The sequence below is a fragment of the Blennius ocellaris genome, assembly GCF_963422515.1.
Source record: "Blennius ocellaris genome assembly, chromosome: 23".
Lineage (NCBI taxonomy): Eukaryota > Metazoa > Chordata > Actinopteri > Blenniiformes > Blenniidae > Blennius > Blennius ocellaris.
Window position 1 is genome coordinate 1,951,194 of NC_137672.1, and position 16,460 is coordinate 1,967,653.

At 48.0% G+C, this 16,460-nt stretch overlaps 1 protein-coding gene across 2 annotated transcripts in view; it reads left to right on the forward strand.

Moving 5' to 3' along the window:
- Nucleotides 1–3,239: 3,239 nt before the first annotated feature.
- Nucleotides 3,240–16,460, forward strand: part of LOC308147153 (uncharacterized protein) — a 30,435-nt gene continuing 17,214 nt past the window's right edge. For both annotated transcript variants that reach the window (XM_080519245.1, XM_080519246.1), the window contains exon 1: nt 3,240–3,363. The gene's annotated coding sequence lies outside the window, so the exon portion shown is untranslated. The remainder of the gene's footprint in view (nt 3,364–16,460) is intronic.

A 16,460-nucleotide genomic window follows, 5' to 3' on the forward strand; every position in this document is an offset into this window, starting at 1 on the left:
TGCTGTCCAGGCCAGATGAGAACGTATCGCACTGCACGTGGGTAAAAAGAGCTTAAAGGCCGTCCTGTGGGGAAAGCACTGCCGTTTACACTGCCGCCATCAACGTCAGGTTTGACAGTCCAGCTCCAAAACATACATTTGAGATATTTTCTAAAAGGACATAAAACGGAGGATGCATTTGTGTTGATTGCATCTCTTCCAGGTCATCTTGGATCTTTTCAAAACTTTCACTTTATGCTATTGTTAATATCTCCGCGGCTGCTTTGAGGTCCAACTCTGGATGGTAACTTCTAATTCAAGTCACGTGTCTCTTTTATGCTCACCTTTAGAAGGATTTACTCTACAGTCTCCATTTTTTATGTTTCATCTACAGTCATCTGCGTTAACATTTTCGAAATCCTTTAGTCTCATTCTGTACGTTTTGCCAGTTTTGGAGGCCTTACACTTACATTTTAAATCTCTGTGAGGACACCTCTTTCTGAAATAATAGAATTATTTGTGCCTCATGAGAAATATGCACATCATGTGCAACCTGTTGAAGTCGACCAACTGAATCACAAGCAAAGGAATGACAGCAACATTTTGTACTGTCACGGCCTTCTGCCGTTTTCTGTTTCCCCTCCCCTTGTGTGTGTGTGTGTGGTGGGCGGAGCCAACATGCCTTGCGCTGGAGCTGAGCTGCACACCTGAGAGCCATCATCATCATCATCATCATCATCATCATCACCTCCTTCATAAAGCCTCTGGATCATTCTTCACTCGTCTCCAGAGCGTCCTTTTATCAAAGTGGTACGATGCTCCAGTGTTGGACTTCTGCTGCATGACCCCCATTTGGACTCCAGCCACTCCTGTGATCCACGTATTACTATTAAAACCTATTCTCCTCCCTGCAGTCTGTCTCCTGGCAGCTTCTATGTACCGCGAGCCGTAACATGCATACAAACTCCTGCAGGAATTTCACACATGTTGTTTTTGATTCCCTCTTTGGGATCGTCGGTTCTTCAAGCTGCGGAAAAGAGTTGGTAGAGGAGTCACCAAACTGTTCCATGTTTTAAATTTGTGCTCCAGGCTGAATAACTTCCGGTTCAAAGGCTGAACGGCTCCGTCGTCCAATCAGAGAGCTCGCCTGCTGCTCTTCCTTTAAAGTTAATGTCCTGGTGTTTTTTCATTTGTGTTGTGTTTTTTCATTTGCTGTTGTGTTTTTCAATTTGTTGTTGTGTTTTTTCATTTGTGTTGTGTTTTTTCATTTGCTGTTGTGTTTTTTCATTTGCTGTTGTGTTTTTCAATTTGTTGTTATGTTTTTTCATTTGTGTTGTGTTTTTTCATTTGTGTTGTGTTTTTTCATTTGCTGTTGTGTTTTCCAATTTGTTGTTGTGTTTTTTCATTTGTGTTGTGTTTTTTTCATTTGCTGTTGTGTTTTTCAATTTGTTGTTGTTTTTTTCATTTGTGTTGTGTTTTTTCATTTGCTGTTGTTTTTCAATTTGTTGTTGTTTTTTCATTTGTGTTGTGTTTTTTCATTTGTGTTGTGTTTTTTCATTTGCTATTGTGTTTTCCAATTTGTTGTTGTGTTTTTTCATTTGTGTTGTGTTTTTTTCATTTGCTGTTGTGTTTTCAATTTGTTGTTGTGTTTTTCAATTTGTTGTTTTTTTCATTTGTGTTGTGTTTTTTCTTTTGCTGTTGTGTTTTCCAATTTGTTGTTGTGTTTTTTCATTTGTGTTGTGTTTTTTTCATTTGCTGTTGTGTTTTCAATTTGTTGTTGTGTTTTTCAATTTGTTGTTTTTTTCATTTGTGTTGTGTTTTTTCATTTGCTGTTGTGTTTTCCAATTTGTTGTTGTGTTTTTTCATTTGTGTTGTGTTTTTTTTCATTTGCTGTTGTGTTTTTCAATTTGTTGTTGTTTTTTTCATTTGCTGTTGTGTTTTTTCATTTGCTGTTGTGTTTTTCAATTTGTTGTTATGTTTTTTCATTTGTGTTGTGTTTTTTCATTTGCTGTTGTGTTTTCCAATTTGTTGTTGTGTTTTTTCATTTGTGTTGTGTTTTTTTCATTTGCTGTTGTTTTTCAATTTGTTGTTGTTTTTTCATTTGTGTTGTGTTTTTTCATTTGTGTTGTGTTTTTTCTTTTGCTGTTGTGTTTTTCAATTTGTTGTTGTTTTTTCATTTGTGTTGTGTTTTTTTCATTTGCTGTTGTGCTTTCAATTTGTTGTGTTTAATGATTTGCTGTTGTGTTTTTCAATTTGTTGTTGTGTTTTTTCATTTGCTGTTGTGTTTTCAATTTGTTGTTGTGTTTTTCAATTTGTTGTTGTTTTTTTCATTTGTGTTGTGTTTTTTCATTTGCTGTTGTGTTTATTCATTTGTGTTGTGTTTTTTTCATTTGCTGTTGTGCTTTCAATTTGTTGTGTTTAATGATTTGCTGTTGTGTTTTTCAATTTGTTGTTGTGTTTCTTCATTTGTTGTTGTGTTTTTTTCATTTTCTGATGTGTTTTTCAATGTGTAGTTGTGTTTTTAAATTTGTTGTTGTGTTTAGGGATTTGTTGTTGTGGTTTGCACTTCAGGGCCACCGTACAAGGGTGAGCTGTCTTTCAAAATAAAAAACCCAAGTTTTTCAAAGGGTAAAAGTTCTTGTTGATTGAAAATGACACCAAAATCCTAAAAAAAAATAAAATAAAATAAAAAAAAAAATAATTTGCGATTAGCTAGATTAGAGATTCGTTAACTTTCAAAATAAAATACTCCCCCGCATTTTTCAAAATAAAAGTCATTTTTTGTTAAAACATTCAAAATATATATTTGATCAATATTTCAATGATCAAATATGATTGTGCCAGAGGCATTGGTTGGGTCCACCCGGAAGGCCAGAGGCCAGAGTGCGAGGTCCGGACCAAGGCTGCTTGCAGCTTTATTTAGTTTTTGGTTTTTTGTCTGTCTCATGGGAACTTACAGTCTAAAATTCAGCAGATTCGTTCGTGCATTATGTAACACAACCATGGTTTTATTATAAATTCTCTAAATGTGAGAGAATGTCGAAGATAATTCCTACAAAACACGATTTTCACAATGTCTGATTTAAATAATGAATCAACATCAGAATAAAGAGCATATTTGGGATGGTCGATGGATCCATTGTTCGATTGATCGAGTCTGAGCTGAGGTCCCCACAACGCGCTAATACCGGACACACACACACACACACACACACACATCCTGGTACTTGGAGGTTGTCACGGCAGCCCGGAGCGAGGAGCGGGGAGCGGGCAGCGGGCAGCGGGCAGCGGCGGGCGGTGTGGAAGTAGTCGCAGCGGTGTGTCCGGGCTCCGTGTCTGATTCCGGCCTCAAACTGCCTCGGAAAGTTCACTGCAGCCGCGAAGGTAAATCGATGTTTGTGTTCGGCCTCGCGGAGGTTCGCGCTCCGCCGCTACCGGGGCGGGTTTTCGGGCCGGCGGCGCACTGGGACGAGGCAGGCCGCCCGTGTGGAGGACAACAGGGGCAGACACGGTCCATTGTGCCGCTCCGGGAGACTCCGTGGCCCGCCCAGGCCGCCCCTCCGCCGGCTGCTCGGCGCGGAGAAGAAAGGGAAACGCGGCTCTCGACGGCAGACGGTGGTTAGAGAGAGACCGCTTTGGGGGGGACAGTGTCCTCTCTTCCTGGTTCGTGCAGCTCGGAGGACACAGCCGCCGAGCTCAGGTGTTATTGTGGAGCCTTGGATTGTCCATGATGGCTCACCAGCAGCCGCTGCACGAGCCTGGTCCTCTGCATTGTTTGTGACCTGCAGCTCGTGACCTCCCACATGTTTCCCGGGACAAGAAGCCCTAAGCTGAGGCTAGACCATCACAGTTTAGATTTGAGGGGTTCAGCTGTGCAGGGTTACTGGTGGTAGAGGACCTGGTCCTCTGGTTGCAGTCTGAGGAAACGTGCTCCCCGTGAGAGGAGCCTGTTGTTTCTCTGCAGGTCACGTCCTCCCCATGGATGGACACATGCTCTCCTTACTCCGGCCACCTTCACACGAGCTGCGTTTTTAGAAAATCTGACCCCCCCCCCTCCTCCCCCTGTTTACAAAAAAAAATCTTCATTTACATGACCCAAGTATCCAGCTGGTCCAGAGCTATGAGCATGCCAGACCTGCAGGGGGCGGTGTGGCGAGAAGCATGAAGCCTTGACAGTCATGAATTGTGAAGTGTGTCTCTTCCTTCCCCTCTGGAGACACAAACAGGGATGTTCAGCATCTGCACTGTGGCCGGCCTTTTCAGAAATCGTCTGTTGTGGTGACCTGAAGCTGTGTTGATGTGTAGATGAGGGCTGCCCAAGTGTAAATGCACAAACGCAGGGAAATATCACTGTTTTTTAAATACCAAGTGTAAACGTGGCCTCAGACTGCTGCAGGAGAGAAGAGCACGCAGGGTTTTGGCAGTATTGTCTATTGAATTGACCATTTTAACAGCATTTTTGTCCCCACTTGTAGTTTACTGACAATGTATATCGCTTGTATAGCAGAATGGCTTCTAGGAATCTGGAGCGTTTGTGTCTGTGTGTGAATAGGTTTGTTTATGCGGTTAGACATTTTTATTGGTGCATGTAGAATAGGAAGGTATCACACATTGATCACCATTGTAATATCACAAGTTTATTTATATCCAGATATATTTCTGTGTGAGTTTTCACTAGACATGGAACCACCAGAGAAATGTGAGTGTGAGGAGACACACACACACACACACACACACACACACACACACACACACACACACACACACACACACACACACACACACACACACACACACACACACACACACACACACACACACACACACACACACACACGGGGCCTTCCGGTGTAGACTTCACATGTTCTGGCCATGTATGTGTGGGTTTGCTCCCACAGTCCAAACACATGCAACCTGAGTCCCTGAGCAAGACCCCCGGCCCCCTCTAGTTCCTCCAGCCCCTCCAGCTCCTCCAGCCCCTCCAGCTCCTCCAGCCCCTCCAGCCCCTCCAGCTCCTCTAGCTCCTCCAGCTCCTCCAGCTCCTCCAGCCCCTCCAGCTCCTCCAGCCCCTCCAGCCCCTCCAGCTCCTCTAGCCCCTCCAGCCCCTCCAGCCCCTCCAGCTCCTCCAGCTCCTCCAGCTCCTCCAGCCCCTCCAGCCCCTCCAGCCCCTCCAGCCCCTCCAGCTCCTCTAGCCCCTCCAGCCCCTCCAGCTCCTCCAGCTCCTCCAGCTCCTCCAGCCCCTCCAGCTCCTCCAGCCCCTCCAGCTCCTCCAGCCCCTCCAGCCCCTCCAGCTCCTCCAGCCCCTCCAGCTCCTCCAGCTCCTCTAGCTCCTCCAGCTCCTCCAGCCCCTCCAGCTCCTCCAGCCCCTCCAGCTCCTCCAGCTCCTCTAGCTCCTCCAGCTCCTCCAGCCCCCCCAGCCCCCCCAGCCCCTCTAGCTCCTCCAGCTCCTCCAGCCCCTCTAGCTCCTCCAGCTCCTCTAGCTCCTCCAGCCCCTCCAGCCCCCCCAGCCCCTCCAGCTCCTCCAGCTCCTCCAGCCCCTCCAGCTCCTCCAGCTCCTCCAGCCCCTCCAGCCCCTCCAGCTCCTCCAGCCCCTCCAGCCCCCCCAGCCCCTCCAGCTCCTCCAGCTCCTCCAGCTCCTCCAGCCCCTCCAGCCCCTCCAGCCCCTCCAGCTCCTCCAGCTCCTCTAGCTCCTCCAGCCCCTCCAGCTCCTCTAGCTCCTCCAGCTCCTCCAGCTCCTCCAGCCCCTCCAGCTCCTCCAGCTCCTCCAGCCCCTCCAGCCCCTCCAGCCCCTCCAGCTCCTCCAGCCCCTCCAGCTCCTCTAGCTCCTCTAGCTCCTCCAGCCCCCCCAGCCCCTCCAGCTCCTCCAGCCCCTCCAGCTCCTCCAGCTCCTCCAGCCCCTCCAGCTCCTCCAGCCCCCCCAGCCCCTCTAGCTCCTCCAGCCCCTCCAGCCCCTCTAGCTCCTCCAGCTCCTCCAGCCCCTCTAGCTCCTCTAGCCCCTCCAGCTCCTCCAGCCCCCCCTGAGCGCCACTCTGTGTGGCGTCTGCCAGGGGTCAGGCAGAAATTGGCCCAAAGGACACACACAATCAGTGTCTCGCTGCAGGACCTCCACTCTCAGGCTCCTCCACTGTCAGACAGGAAGGGCTTATTCAAAATAAAATGCGACAATTCAAATAAAATGGCACAGAATGGAATTCTGAAATGCTTGTGGAAAATTCAGAATGTGTTTATTAGTCAACAACACAATATTAAAAGCTACTTTCTTGAATGTAGTACAGTATATATAATGTTTGCCTTTTTATCTATATAAGAAGAAGAAGAAGAAGAAACTTGATTTATATAGCACCTTTCAACAGATAAAATCACAAGGTGCTTCACAGAAGCATAAAAACAATAAAATAGAACGGACACAATAAAATAGAACGGACGGAATAAAGATAAAACCAATCACAGCCACATCAATTAAAAGCTTGTCTAAACAGCCGTGTTTTCAGCTGCTTCTTAAAAGAATCAACAGAGTCGGCTATATAACACGTGTAGTCTGAGTATTTATGCCAATAAATGATTCTGTATTATACTATTTCTGAATGTATAATATTGGATCATTTATGGCCACAAATGATCGTATAATATACAATTGTTACGACTGTGGTTGTATTTGTGTGTGAGACGTAATTGAATGTTGCTCTAACAACCAGTAATAATATCTTCCACGCAGTATTTCTGATGAGAGAAAAATGTAGCAGAGCTCGTCACTTGAACAGTTTAATATTGTGATGTGAAACATCATAGGTCTATATTCCAGAATTTTAGAGTTTAATCTTTTATCAATTATGTTGTTTATTTCAAACAGGCACAAAATCAAATAAACAGTTCATAATAAAAGGTCTCACCAAAAAAACAAAGACGTGTAACTTATCAAATTCCACCCTCCCCCCATAAATACTAGAACGTTTGTTTTTTATTGTATGAAGGTGGGTGATATGCACTTCTGTAAATATTTCATTAATCTTCTGAGGGGACCCTGAAGAGACACATGTCTTCAGTGTCCCATTGAAAGATAGAAATGTTCACACAAATGTGAAGTGTACTCATTTGATTAAGATACATTATGCTAGATATAGTGGAGGAAATAATGATTGGATCCCTTGCTGATTTTGTAAGTTTGCACTGATAAAGAAAATAACAGTTTATCGTTTTAATGGTTAGTTTATTCACATCCAGGAACTAATTTTAAATAAAAGACATACGCAGACTTGCATTTTATCAAGTGAAAAAGTATCTGATCCCCGGGCAGAACATGTCTGAGTACTTGGTGTACCCTTGTTGACAAGCACAGAGGATGTTTCCTGTAGTGGATTAGCAGGTGCAGGTATGACCAGGAGTCTTGGTCCACTCCTCTGCAAATCATCTCCAAATCCTTAAAGTTTTGAGGCTGTCGCTTTGCAACAAGAAGCTTCAGGTCCCTCCACAGATGTTCAATGACATAAAGGTCCGAGGACTGGCGAGGTGAACTCCATTACCTTGATATGCTTCTTTTTGAGCCACTCCTTTGTGGCCTTGGCCGTTTGTTTTGGGTGATTGTCGTGCTGGAAGACCCACCTACCACCCGTTTTCAGTGCCCTGGCAGAGGGAAGAAGGTTTTCACTCAGGAGTTCACGGTACATGGCCTCGTCCATCTTTCCATCAGTCGTCCTGTCCCCCGGGCAGAGAAACTCCCCCACAGTATGACGTTTCCACCGCCAGGCTTGACGGTGTTCTTGGGTTCATAGTCGGTATTTTTCTTCCTCCAAACACGGCGAGTCAAGTTGATGCCCAAGAGCTCCACTTTGGTTTCATCTGACCTCCAGACGGGGTTCATGGGCCTTCTGGAGCAGGGCACCTTGTGGGCACTGCAGGATTGTAATCCATTACATCGTAGTGTGTTACCGATGGTTTTCTTGGTGACTATGGTCTCAGCTGCCTTGAGATCATCAACAAGCTCCTCCGGTGTAGTTCTTGGCTGATTTCTCCCCTTCCTCATGATCAGGGACGCTCCACGAGGTGAGATCCAGCGTGGAGTCACAGAACCAGGTCGATTGGTGCTCATTTTGTATTTGTTCCATTTTGGAATGATTGAACCAACAGTTGTGTCCTTCTCACCCGGCTTCTGGCCCATAGTCTGGTAGCCCAATCCAGCCTTGTGCAGGTCTCCAATCTTGTCCCTGATGTCCCCAGAGAGCTCTTTGGTCTTGCCCGTGGTGGAGAGGTTGGAGTCCGATTGATTGCATGGACACGTGTCTTTAATACAGGACACAGGTGTCTTTAATACAGGTGACTGATTGACACAGGTGTCTTAGCTGCAGGTAACACCTTTTTTTGTGTTTGTGTTTAAGGAGTAGGAGTATTTAACTAGTCTGTGGGAGCCAGAATGGTTAATAGTTTGCAGGGGATCAAGTACTTATTTCAATTAATAATATGCAAATCGACTGATGTCTTTTGTTTGATGTGGTTTTCTGAATTTTCTTTTTGCTATTCTGTCTCATTGTTAAAAGGAAACTACCTCTTGAAATTCTAGACTGTTCACTTCTATGTCAGTGAGCAAACTAACAAATATTAGTGAGGGATCAAATCATTATTTCCTCCATTGTATGGCTCAAGTGTGTTTATATTATAAATCAGTTTGAGGCCAGTCAGTTAAAAATGCTCTTTTTCTTAAAATGACTTATTTTATAAGCCAACATGTCATAGCTATTATTGTAAAGTGTTGTATCATGAGATAATATGATGTACTTTCACTGTTATCATTTAAACTGTATACACTATTACTTTAATGTATATTGCTCCATTTTCCATTTTACCTCTTCTTTTGTCGTATTCTGTTCGTGGCCATTATTCATTAATCATTGTGCTGTTTTGGTTCTTGTTCTGCTGGATTACACAGATTTACACCTGGGGGAATGTCAATAAATATACTACCTTACCTCTGAGACGTCCACAGTACAGTTGAAGTGAAATATAAAGTACTCCATAAAGCAGCAATACAGAGGAGAAAACACAAAAAGTCAAAATAATTCTATTGTTCTTTATTCAGTTCATCTGTGTGGCATTCTAAATATCCTTGATATTGTCTTTTCTCAACGATTTCTATACAAAATGTTCACATCTCCAATATTATAGAGAACAAATTTACAAATACAAATTTAAATGGATCGAAAAGTGACTAATTTTCTGATTAATTCTCTACATGAGACTTTGTACTGCAGACCAGCATCGGTCTGTTCCTGCTCCTCATGTCTGAAGGGCCTGTTCCTCCATGTCCAGTACTGAAGGGCCTGTTCCTCCATGTCCAGTACTGAAGGGCCTGTTCCTCCATGTCCAGTACTGAAGGGCCTGTTCCTCCATGTCCAGTACTGAAGGGCCTGTTCCTCCATGTCCAGTACTGAAGGGCCTGTTCCTCCATGTCCAGTACTGAAGGGCCTGTTCCTCCATGTCCAGTACTGAAGGGCCTGTTCCTCCATGTCCACTACTGAAGGGCCTGTTCCTCCATGTCCAGTACTGAAGGGTCTGTTCCTCCATGTCCACTACTGAAGGGCCTGTTCCTCCATGTCCAGTACTGAAGACCCTGTTCCTCCATGTCCACTACTGAAGGGCCTGTTCCTCCATGTCCAGTACTGAAGGGTCTGTTCCTCCATGTCCAGTACTGAAGGGTCTGTTCCTCCATGTCCAGTACTGAAGACCCTGTTCCTCCATGTCCACTACTGAAGACCCTGTTCCTCCATGTCCAGTACTGAAGACCCTGTTCCTGCACCCATTCAGGGACTTCCAGTCTTCCAGGTTCCCTCCTAAGAACAAACAAACAAATCCTCAACAGGAAATAAAACAAGACAATTTAGGCTAAAGAACCTTTTTGAATCTATTTAAATGTATATGATTTGTGCAATTTTGCCAACATGTGCAAATAACAAATAACATAATGAAAGATAAATAACAACACTGACAAAGTGCACTCTTGTAACATGAAGATCAACATCATAACTAGACTGTGGCTGCCGTTGAGGAAGTTTTCCTGTGAAACATGAAAAAATGTCAAATAATTCAAATAATACTTCAAATGAGAAAAATGTCAAATATCCACTGGTATAAACTAAGGCACTTGTTTTAACAGAATACCAAAAAGTACCAAAACACTAAATGGCTTATAGAATAGCCGAATAAAAATGCATACTAAAGTAACTGAGTTTATTTCATTTCATTTCATATTGTAGTTTGAACATAGAGTCAGCAGTGCACATCAAAAAGCCCCCGATATTTAACCAATCAACCAAGTGACTACTTCACTGTAGTAAAATACAATCATTTTGTCCAAAGAAGAAATGTACCTGATTGGGGGGTCGGGGTCCAGGGCCCCCCGGCCTGGCGGCCCCCTCTTGTTTGTCTTCCTCTTGTCCTGTTGGCACTTCTGGACTGACGTCCCAGGTACGGGACGACTGTTACTGCAGGAAGACCATTAGAGTGGATTTTGCAGGACAGGACACGTGTTCCTCCCAGCCTCGCTCCACAGCCTCCACACTCCTCATCCAGGCTTTGTGGTTGGCCTGGGTGCTGGTGTCCCTGACGTCCCTGATGTCCCTGATGTCCCTGATGTCCCTGACGTCCCTGACGTCCCTGACGTCCCTGACGTCCCTGATGTCCCTGACGTCCCTGACGTCCCTGATGACACTGACGTCCTGATGTCCCTGACGTTCCTGACGTCCCTGATGACACTGACGTTCCTGACGTTCATGACGTCCCTGATGTCCCTGATGACACTGACGTCCCTGACGTCCTGATGTCCCTGACGTTCCTGACGTCCCTGATGACACTGACGTTCCTGACGTTCCTGATGACACTGACGTCACTGACGTTCCTGATGACACTGACGTCACTGACGTTCCTGACGTCACTGACGTTCCTGATGACACTGACGTCACTGACGACACTGATGACACTGACGTCCCTGATGACACTGACGTTCCTGATGACACTGACGTCCCTGACGTCCCTGATGACACTGACGTCCCTGACGTCCCTGATGACACTGACGTCCCTGACGTCCTGACGTCCTGATGTCCCTGACGTCCTGATGTCCCTGACGTTCCTGACGTCCCTGATGACACTGACGTCCTCCATGAACGTCTCTTATCTGTCCTGACACACACCTGGTCTGTTCCCCTCCTGGTGGTTAAATGTTGCTGCTGCTCTGGACATGGGGGTCGTCCTGAGCTTCCTCAGCAGGGTCCAGCCACACTGTGGCTCAGGAGGTGACAGTACGGCAAGGCCACCCAGACCCTACTCTGTCTCTGGTCCCAGGTGACGGTACGGCAAGGCCACCCAGACCCTACTCTGTCTCTGGTCCCTGGTGACGGTACGGCAAGGCCACCCAGACCCTACTCTGTCTCTGGTCCCAGGTGACGGTACGGCAAGGCCACCCAGACCCTACTCTGTCTCTGGTCCCAGGTGACGGTACGGCAAGGCCACCCAGACCCTACTCTGTCTCTGGTCACTGGTGACGGTACGGCAAGGCCACCCAGACCCTACTCTGTCTCTGGTCCCAGGTGACGGTACGGCAAGGCCACCCAGACCCTACTCTGTCTCTGGTCCCAGGTGACGGTACGGCAAGGCCACCCAGACCCTACTCTGTCTCTGGTCCCAGGTGACGGTACGGCAAGGCCACCCAGACCCTACTCTGTCTCTGGTCCCAGGTGACGGTACGGCAAGGCCACCCAGACCCTACTCTGTCTCTGGTCCCTGGTGACGGTACGGCAAGGCCACCCAGACCCTACTCTGTCTCTGGTCCCAGGTGACGGTACGGCAAGGCCACCCAGACCCTACTCTGTCTCTGGTCCCAGGTGACGGTACGGCAAGGCCACCCAGACCCTACTCTGTCTCTGGTCCCAGGTGACGGTACGGCAAGGCCACCCAGACCCTACTCTGTCTCTGGTCCCAGGTGACGGTACGGCAAGGCCACCCAGACCCTACTCTGTCTCTGGTCCCAGGTGACGGTACGGCAAGGCCACCCAGACCCTACTCTGTCTCTGGTCCCAGGTGACGGTACGGCAAGGCCACCCAGACCCTACTCTGTCTCTGGTCCCAGGTGACGGTCCGGCAAGGCCACCCAGGCCCTACTCTGTCTCTGGTCCCAGGTGACGGTCCGGCAAGGCCACCCAGACCCTACTCTGTCTCTGGTCCCAGGTGACGGTCCGGCAAGGCCACCCAGACCCTACTCTGTCTCTGGTCCCAGGTGACGGTACGGCAAGGCCACCCAGACCCTACTCTGTCTCTGGTCCCAGGTGACGGTACGGCAAGGCCACCCAGACCCTACTCTGTCTCTGGTCCCTGGTGACGGTACGGCAAGGCCACCCAGACCCTACTCTGTCTCTGGTCCCAGGTGACGGTACGGCAAGGCCACCCAGACCCTACTCTGTCTCTGGTCCCAGGTGACGGTACGGCAAGGCCACCCAGACCCTACTCTGTCTCTGGTCCCAGGTGACGGTACGGCAAGGCCACCCAGACCCTACTCTGTCTCTGGTCCCAGGTGACGGTACGGCAAGGCCACCCAGACCCTACTCTGTCTCTGGTCCCAGGTGACGGTACGGCAAGGCCACCCAGACCCTACTCTGTCTCTGGTCCCAGGTGACGGTACGGCAAGGCCACCCAGACCCTACTCTGTCTCTGGTCCCAGGTGACGGTCCGGCAAGGCCACCCAGACCCTACTCTGTCTCTGGTCCCAGGTGACGGTCCGGCAAGGCCACCCAGGCCCTACTCTGTCTCTGGTCCCAGGTGACGGTCCGGCAAGGCCACCCAGACCCTACTCTGTCTCTGGTCCCAGGTGACGGTCCGGCAAGGCCACCCAGACCCTACTCTGTCTCTGGTCCCAGGTGACGGTACGGCAAGGCCACCCAGACCCTACTCTGTCTCTGGTCCCAGGTGACGGTACGGCAAGGCCACTCAGACCCTACTCTGTCTCTGGTCCCAGGTGACGGTACGGCAAGGCCACCCAGACCCTACTCTGTCTCTGGTCCCAGGTGACGGTACGGCAAGGCCACCCAGACCCTACTCTGTCTCTGGTCCCAGGTGACGGTACGGCAAGGCCACCCAGACCCTACTCTGTCTCTGGTCCCAGGTGACGGTACGGCAAGGCCACTCAGACCCTACTCTGTCTCTGGTCCCAGGTGACGGTACGGCAAGGCCACCCAGACCCTACTCTGTCTCTGGTCCCAGGTGACGGTACGGCAAGGCCACCCAGACCCTACTCTGTCTCTGGTCCCAGGTGACGGTACGGCAAGGCCACCCAGACCCTACTCTGTCTCTGGTCCTATGGCAGACGGTACAGTTCAGATATAGTAAAGTAAATGTGGTGAAGCCTTGAGCCTCCTTCCCCTGTGACACAGCTTCAACCTTGTCCTTGTGAGCAGCAGCAGCGTCCCTACATCTGTTACGCTGTAAGACACCCTACTGCCCCATGCTGTCATTAGTCTGTTAGTCTAGTTCAGGGGTCGCTAACCAGCGGCTCCGGAGCCATGCGGCTCTTTGGTCCTCCACTGTGGCTCCTGGAGCCTCCGTCCCACTGCACTTCATCCTGGAGGGACGTAAGGAGGCAAGGCCACCCAGAGAGGGACGTAAGGAGGCAAAGCCACCCAGAGAGGGACGTAAGGAGGCAAGGCCACCCCAGAGAGGGACGTAAGGAGGCAAGGCCACCCAGAGAGGGACGTAAGGAGGCAAGGCCACCCAGAGAGGGACGTAAGGAGGCAAGGCCACCCAGAGAGGGACGTAAGGAGGCAAGGCCACCCAGAGGGGGACGTAAGGAGGCAAGGCCACCCAGAGGGGGACGTAAGGAGGCAAGGCCACCCAGAGGGGGACGTAAGGAGGCAAGGCCACCCAGAGGGGGACGTAAGGAGGCAAGGCCACCCAGAGGGGGACGTAAGGAGGCAAGGCCACCCAGAGGGGGACGTAAGGAGGCAAGGCCACCCAGAGGGGGACGTAAGGAGGCAAGGCCACCCAGAGGGGGACGTAAGGAGGCAAGGCCACCCAGAGGGGGACGTAAGGAGGCAAGGCCACCCAGAGGGGGACGTAAGGAGGCAAGGCCACCCAGAGCACAGTCCCTACAAAGAGTGGTAGAATGTAGGGTCGTGAACGAGCAGCGATGTAACGTCATTACAACAATAAAGCATGAAGAAGGTAGAATTGCGGCTGCAGGTCATGATCAACTGGTGTCTGAAGCTGGGAGCTTCCTGTACCTTTCACAGTAAAAGCCGACAGTTCCAGGAGGTTCATTACAGACTTGTTGAGAGTGACGGAACATTCTAGAGAATTACACAACAACTACAGGACATTGAAGACACACCATCACACTCATGGTTCTAACAATCCAGATCTCCACATTTATCTTCCATTTTAATAATGTGGAGCAACAAAGGAGCTGAGAGCTGCAATGCATTATGGGAGTTTCTGTTTGTCGTGTTTTAAATGTAATTATTGGGGGTTATGTTAGGTTTGTAGTGTTGGTAATGATTGTGTTTTTGTTCTTAGTTCATGTAGTTTAGTTTATTAGTTGTAAGTCATCAACCAGCAGTGAAGAAGGTTTTGTGTGTCGTGTCCTCCTGGCGTGGTCTTCCTGTGGGACTGTCAAAATAAAATGTGTGTGGCTCTTTGAGTGTTGTGTTCAGTGTTGACTGGGACCAAATGGCTCTTTGAGCATTAAAGGTTGCTGACCCCTGGTAGAGTTAGTCTCTGGAGTGTTGGAAGGTTTTTCTACACATCATTTTGTAAAGCCACATGGTGGCATTAAAGAGTTTGGGTTGCTTTTGTGTGTATAGAACTTTTTTTTTTTTAAAGAATATTGTATTTTCCGTCTTCAATTCAACAAAATACAGATGAAAACACAAACGGCTCCAGAACCCTCCCCAAACCCACCCACCCCCAAACTGAAAGTGAGGGCAAAAATAATAGTAATAGTAATGATAATAAAATACATAAACCTATAAGAGCATTGGAGAGGTGACATAGACAAACAATAAGCACTGACAATCCGTCCATCACAGAAGAGGACAATATGTCCACATAAGGCTGCCGCATCTCTATAAAAGTCTTCTAGTCTTTCCTGAGTGTATATGTAATTTTTTCAAGTGGAACACAGTTATTGATTTCTGAAGCCCATCTTCCTCTAGAAAGGTGGGAGTCTGGGCTCTTCCTGGCTACAAACAAGGCCAGTGAGAGGAACTCCGGTAGAGCTCTTCTTAATCGTGTATCAATATTTGCAGTGTCTCCTAAGAAGCAGGTTTGAGGATCTCATGGGCGATGCACTCCTACACTTCCTGTCATGATATCAGTAAAGTCCTGCCAGAATGTCTCAAGTTTTGTTCATAACCAAGTGCAATGCATGAAAGATCTGCTTCTATACCACATCTGGAACACCAGCTGGGTGTCTCAGGATTATATTGATGCAGTTTCTGTGGCGTAAGATACGTTTGCTGGAGAAAGTTGTAATGGGTTATCCTGTATCTGGAGTGAAACGTGGCAGTTAGACCTTCTCTGGCACAATGCAGACCAGGGCTCTGTACCCACTGTCACACCCAATCGGACTCCCAGTCCTCCCCTGGTTCATGGAAACCTGGTTTTGAAGATCCATCAAGAGAGAAAGCAGTTTTGAGATAAGACGAGGCGCGTTCCCTCGTGAAGCAGTCTTTCTGGATCGTTAAGTATGGGCAAAGTCATTTCAGAAAAACTTTGTGCTGACAGACCCTGCTTCCTCCTCCGGTCCTCAACAGACATGAAGTGTCCGTCCTCCAAATGACCTGTCCCTTCCTGGTACCAAGTGTTCAGGATCTTCTTGTCCACCGACATACTGTAGGTGTGGGTTCATTCTGTTTCAATGGTGTTTTAGGTGAAAGTATGTTTTTCTTAGTCCAGTGTGTTTCCGTACTTCATGCCATGTTTTGATGATATGAATCAAGACTGGTAATCAGTTCTTCTGGAGATAACTGGAGGAGTCCACTTATAGATAAAGTCTGCTGGAATATTTTCTTTAAGAGCAAACATTCCACCCAGGGTGGAACATTTTCACCCTCAAAGAAAAGAAATAAGTTGCACTTGGGCAACCAAATAATACTTTTCAAAATGAGGCAGTCAAAGACCCCGCAGTTTATAATCCCATGTAAGTTTTTCTATTGAGACTCTTGGAGTCTTACCATTCCATATAAATTGTCTGATATTTATTACGGTTTTTAAAGGTATAGTAGAAGATTTTCTTCTTCCGGGTGGATCATCAAAATAACTGGTCCTCCCAATTGTCAATCATTCTGGTGATATATGACGTAAGGCCGTCGTACGTGCTCGTCCCTGCACGCAGCTCACTCCACACGGTTCTCATCATGCCGCTGGCCGACCCCACGCATTATTCTCCCACATTTTTACACAGTTTCACCCCCTCTGGTGCAAATCTTCTTGTAAAGTGAGCTTATGTG